Source organism: Grammomys surdaster, unplaced genomic scaffold (genome assembly GCF_004785775.1).
Source record: "Grammomys surdaster isolate TR1022 unplaced genomic scaffold, NIH_TR_1.0 150, whole genome shotgun sequence".
Lineage (NCBI taxonomy): Eukaryota > Metazoa > Chordata > Mammalia > Rodentia > Muridae > Grammomys > Grammomys surdaster.
The window spans coordinates 18,846,606-18,853,217 of record NW_021604608.1 but is presented as its reverse complement, the minus strand read 5'-3'; positions in this window follow the sequence as shown (position 1 = coordinate 18,853,217).

The window sequence follows — 6,612 nt, the reverse complement described above, 5'->3', positions numbered from 1 at the left end:
CTCCCTCCTTCTCTCTTCCCTTCCTCTTTCCCTCCCTCCCTCTCTCTTCCCTCCCTCCCTTTCTCCCTTCCTTCCTTCCTTCCTTCCTTCCTTCCTTCCTTCCTTCCTTCCAGGGCCCCACCTCTGCAGTGAATAGAATTATTTTCTAGGGTGGAGAGGCAGCTCAGTGGTCATTTGACCAGCTTGGTTTGGTCCTCACCAAAGAAAAAGGAACTATTTGGCTTTAGAATCAGTGACCCTTTGATCCTATCTGCTTCCCGCCTGTTTCTCGGCCTCTGTCCTTTTATTTATTCTGTAAATAATCAATGTCTTTCTTCCTTTACCGTTGTATTGGATACTTTTATGTCAACTTGACACAAGCTATAGTCATCAGAGAGGAAAGAACCTCAATTGAGAAAGTGCCTTCAGAACAGTGGACTGTAATCAGGCAAGCCTGTAGGATGGTTTTTTTTAAATTAGTGATTGGTGGGTGGTGGGCAGCCCATGGTGAGTAGGGACATCCCTGGGCTGGTGGTCCTGGGTTCTATAAGAAAGCAGGTGGAGCCGGGCTGTGGTGGTGCACGCCTTTAATCCCAGCACTTGGGAGGCAGAGGCAGGCGGATTTCTGAGTTCGAGGCCAGCCTGGTCTACAAAGTGAGTTCCAGGACAGCCAGGACTACACAGAGAGACCCTGTCTCGAAAAACCAAAAAAAAAAAAAAAAAAAAAAGAAAGCAGGTGGAGAAAGCCATGGTGAGCAAGTCAGTAAGCAGCACTCTGTATCAGCTCCTGCCTCCAGGCTCCCACCCTGCTGAAGTTCCTGTCCTGACTTCCTTTGGTGATGAAGCAAGATGTGGAAGCATAAGCTGAATACACCCTTTCCTCCCTAAGTTACTTTGGTTATGGGTTTGATCACAGCCATAGTGACCCTAAGACACACCTATCTTCAACCTCAGCTTCTCCAGGCATGCACATGAAGACACAATCACACATAGCCCAAGCATCACACACATGAGTTTTTAAAACTGTAATTTTCTTCTTAAACTTTATATACATCTCTTTTCAGGCTTATCCCTAGACATCTTCTTTTTATGCTATGACCACAGACATAAATGCAGTCTTTTACATTTTTTTTTTTGGATTTGAAATTTGTATTGTGTCTGTGTAAAGAATAGCATCAGTGTTTGAATGTCAATGTTAAAATCTTTCAGGGAATTATCCTGCTGTAGTGCAGCGGCTCACATTGACATAGTCGTCAGCCACAGACCCTGCAGCCAGCATTCTGTATGGACGGAAGGCGTTCTCTTTCACAACCGCTCTGTGAAGATGTTATCACTGTAACCGTCTATGGCTAAGGCATCTGGAGACTCCAGAAGTGCACAGAGGTTAAGTCAATTATTCGAGATCATAAATGGTAGAGCCAGGATTAGAACTCATTATATATTGGTAAGGCCCCTAGACAACGATGTCATACTTCCCTCTTATGCTTGCCCAGCTCCTCCATACTTCCAAAACGCTTCCAATGAGCTGCCTGTCTACTGTGGGTTTTTTGTTGTTGTTGTTCTTCTTCTTCATCTTTTCAAACAACAGTAACAAATACTTTCCACATCAGCTAGCCACCAGCTAGCCATCACATGGTTAATGTAGAGCTTTGCGGGGAGTGAGTATGTGTGTTGGGAGGGGAAACTCAGAAGATGAGCATTCTGCAAGCGAATGGAATCCACCAAGCCCTTGGGATTGCTGGTGTCCTGCCCAGGGAGCCAGGAATTTCATACATTTCAGCCCTTGCCAAGTCAGGGCATCCTCAGCTAGGGCCTACAAGCTCCAGGGAGGCCTGAGAGGGACAGAGCCCTGCCAAGCCCAACAGAGTGTCAAATAACAGGCCTGTTCTTTCCCCACCCTCCACCCCCAGACTTGGGCCTAATCAAAGGGCCATTCAAGGCCCTCCCTTTCACTAACAGAGGCCACAGAGGCTAATGCCCCAGGGGCTGAGACGAAGCAATCCCACGGGCTCCTGCTTCCAGCAGGCTTGAGTTTGAGACCACAGTATGCTTGGCTCTCATTTTACACACATTACTTCTTGCAAGAGAAGGAATTGGAAGAATGAAAGAGAGAGGTTTTGAGAAACGGTAGAATTCTTTTTTCAGCCTGGAGAATGAGGCTAATAAGTGGAAAATACAACTGCTTCTCTGTGAAGGGCCTTTGGGAAGGTTACCGAGCCAGGGTAATTAAAAACAAATTAAAAGCTTATATCATGTATTCAGTCCCCTTGCATCTCACAGTCTGGAAGAAACACGGATCTCAGGGAACAGAGCCTGGGAGAACAGAGCCTCCTTAACGGGGTGACTTAAGAAAGGAAGGGACACCTGCCATGTTTTCTCTTGGCATCTCAGTTTGCTTACGTGTTTCAAAGGAAAGCATTCTGGTGCCCTGCATGGTGTGCCATGCAGGTTTGAGTGGTCCTGCATGATTCACTTGAATTTCTCAGGCTGTGTTTCCTTTCTGTAAAGAGCTGGTGGAGTTAGACCCTCGGTATCTACCAGTGCTTTCTGAGCTAATAGAACAGTTATGAATGGGTGAGCTCTTCTCCCAGGCTTGCTTCTTTCGACTCTGCCTTAGACCATTTTCAGCACAAGCCCAGCTGAGCAGTGAATTCTAACAAGTCTGTCCTGAGATATGACACCTCTCTTGACAATTCCTAGTGGCTACCCTTGTGTGGATTAAGAGTTCGTTCCTGAACCAAACATGAGTTACTGTGATACAGCGACATGGATTCCGTTGTTCCAAATATCATGTTCTGCATTGGAAGGAGTCACATGAGATTTTATTACTTATGGAATGAACACCATCCTGAATCAAGGCATCTACTAAGTACACTGGTACATCTCTGCAATAGGTTTCCGATGCTATCGGATGGCTTTCTTAGCGTTTGGTTTGATGAGGCTAGTGGTCTGCTAGAAATAGGGTCCAAAGGTTATACTTGAGAGGTCAAGGGGACTGTAGGCAGGTCAAATACAGAGGTAAACAGCAAGTAACTACTAAGGTGACTTAAAGTTATCCAAACTAATGTGGTTAGGATCAAGTCTAACTCCCCAAGGCTATAAAGTTCTCTTCAGCATTCGGCCCTATGGAGTATTAAACACTGACACTAGCCCCTTCCTTTATTTTTACCCTGGGAGCTTTCCCTGACAAAGTCCCCATCTCTTCTCAACTGGCTCAACCCCATGGCCACCACGTAGGGGGTGTGAAAGTTTCCCTGCAGCACCTGGTCTCTCTCAAGAACACCAGTGAAAACCTGGAAGAGCCCCAGGGTCCGCACCAGCAGCGGCTGCGGGCAGGAGGCCAGGGTGGGAGCCGTAGCCCACACATGTCCGTGGGCGCGTTCTCACAGACACGAGTGACATGCTCCTCCCAGCTCTGCATCAATCCGGAAGACCAGCCTGTGCTGTAGATCACGGCTTGCTCCTTGCCCACGTTACCGGAAGCACCTTAGCTCTTAGTGCGTCTCCAAAATGGAACTGTTAGCTTTTGTGCTCATGGAAAAAAAAAATCCTTTCTCTCATCTTGTGGTCAGGAGTCATGGCTTTTCACTACGAACCCCAGGAGCTGGCAAAGTCCCTGCTCTTCAGTGGTGATGGGGTTTTCCCAAAAATGGGAATCGGTGATCTTTTCAGTTTCACGTCTCTCCTCGCTTTCCACTCCCCCACCATGAGGCAGTATTGCTTTTTTTTTTCTGTGCTGAGAACCGAAGCGGGGGTGGGGAGGGGTGGGGGGAGGGCAGAATCCACGAGGGCCTAAATAGTGAGATCATTGCCAAATGTTTGACTAAAAAAAAAAAAAGTCCTGGCTTCTGCCTGCTGCTCTCCCTGAAGTCTGTCACCAGGCTGTAAGGAAGCAAAAACTGGCTTGTTACACTTCAGTGTGGCAGTGTGTGTGACTATGTGGTGTGTTTGTGTGTGTGCATTTGTGTTAAGTGTTGCACTGTGTGAGAGTGTATGGAAGAGTGAGTTTGGGCATGCTTGTGTGAATGTGTATGTGTGTGTAAGTGTGTGTAAATGTGTTCATTTGAGAGTTTCTGTGAGAATTTGTGTTTGTGTGTGTACACACGTGACTGTGCGAGTATGCATGTGCATTTTGTGTGAGGATATACTGGGTGAGTGTGCTAGCGTGTAAGTGTATTTGTGTTAGTGAGTTGTGGAGTGTGTGTTTTGTGAGAATGTTTGTGTGGGGGGTGTGTGTAAGTATTTATCTGAGAGTGTGTGCCTTTATGTTTGTATGTATATGGTTTATTTGTGTGTGCGGTATGTGTAGTTTGTGTATCTGCATGTGTATATGTTGAATGGAATGAAATGACGGATGGACTGTCCTTGAGGATGGTCTTGCTCAGCTGTTTCTTCGGGATACTCTCATTGCTAGATTCTTTGGATCTTTTACTCTAGGCAGTGGTTATCAACCTTCCTCAGGCTGCAACCCTTTAACACAGTTCCTCATGTTGTGGTGACAACCAACTATGGGGTGGTGGACCATGAGAGGAAGCCTGGTAAAGTCGAACTAAGGCTTGAAGCTCTGGAGACCCTGAAGGGACAGTAGGATCTCCACCTGCTCCCGGCACTAGGACCCTGTCATGTAGCCACAGCCCCCCGTAGAGACAATTGTGGCCATCAGTCACGTAGGGGCAGCTCCCACAAGTCCCTCCTCATGTAGATGAGGCATCTTAGGTCAAGCCAATAGGAAGCACCTGCTGTCAGACCCAGCCCACCCCAAATCAGATAAGATCCTATCCAGAAGGAATAAAGGTGTGTGAGAATTACTCTGTCCTCTGAGAGCACCTGTCACAAGAGCTAACACTGTCTGGGAAGAGAATGTTCTTCGAAGCTTTTCGCCACCAGAAGCTCCCCTGCACTTTCCTCACCAGCCAGCTCAGCTTGGCGCAACCAGTGCAGTATCTCAGAGCAGCAGTGGCACCAGAGCTGCAGCTGCAGCAAAGACAGTGGAGGCACTTCCCCCTCCCTGCTCCTGCCTTTTCCCATTCGCTGGAACCCTCCCACTGGGCTGGGCCAGAGATCTCCACAGATAGCCTCCAGTACACAGGCGACCCCTAACCATAAAATTACTTTGTTGCTACTTCATAACTGTAATTTTGCTACTGTTATGAATTGTATCTCTAGATGAATCTATAGAACTCATATAAAATGTAGATATCTGATACTCAGGATAGCCGATAGGCAACCCCCCGGGGGTCATGACCCACAAGTTGAGAACTACTGCCCTAGACAGTTTCCCTGTTTGTTCTGTTTCCTCAGATCTTCCCTGGTTGGGGAGATGTGGACCACCCAGAATTGAGACAGGAATGAAGGATGGAGGGGAGATTCCAGGCCTCAAGGTGCAGAGTTCTAGTTGATCCCCAACTGTGGGAGGCATGGAGGTCCTTGTGCTCCCAGATAAACACTAGAGAACAATAAGCACACAGGTTTGCTCCTTCAAAGAGCAGGCTATATAACCTGTTATCCACTTAGAAGCTGGGAGCAGATGTGTTTAATAGCTTGGTGACTTATTTCACTATCTATGTGGCCATGAACACACTGGATCTTCCATAAGACCCTTGTGAGCCTGCCAATCTAAGGAACCTATCTTAATGGAAGGTGTCACATGCACTCAATCTATAGAATTCATCTTTATGGAAGATGTCACGTGTACTCTATAAAGACTTGCAATGTAGTCCTGTCTTAAGTAGACAGGGCTGAGCTAATCATCACTAGGACGGTGTTCACCTAATTCTACTGTGAAAAAATAGACCTAAAATAAACCACTCAAGGTCATACTCCTGAAGTTTGAACCTACACTGGCTATTTAGTCAGTGAACGGAACTGCCTTCTTGCCTCCTGTGAGTTGCTACTCTGCTGATTATGGCAGTCACAGAGACTCTGTACCCAACTGTATGCACTCTGTCCTGAAGTCCATAAAGCCAGCCTCTCTGGCCTACCCTCTTAGAAAGTGTACTTCTGGAATCCTAGGATTGAAGTTGGGGTAATAGGGCACATGCCTGATCTCAGTGGCTTTTCTTAGCCGTGAAGGGAGATTCCACAACCCTTTTCTGGTATCTTGACTCTACACCTAGAACCACATGGCTAAAGTGGCCAAGTTCTGTTGCTTGATGGCTCTTGAACTTCGCCCCTTAGTTCAAGCACTTTTACATCAGGTTTCTGTGGTCGATGTCCCCATTACTGCTTAGGCTTTCCTTTAATTCCTTTTCAGAAGTTGGAAGCTGAACTGGGTGGGGTCTCACTCTGAGGTCGCCACTCCCTTTATTCCATTTAACATCAGGTTTTACTTTAAACTTTTTATCTCCTTGAGCACTGGACTTAGCTCCATTACACTTCCTGGTGTTCCTTTTCTCCTTAAACTGGATATTTTTGTATTCTCTTTGTCCAGTTTTTTTCCTTTTCATTGTAGCTCTGCATAAGAGTGATTACTAATAACCACGGGACTCAGTCAATCCAAGGCTGTCTTGGAATCTTCTCTGCCAATGTCACTGCAGCAGAGTCTCTACACCAGCTGCTAATATTCTTCCCCTCTGAAGCCTCTTAAGCTGGGCACACATTGCTCTCATCCCTACTGTTTCCCAGGCTTCTACC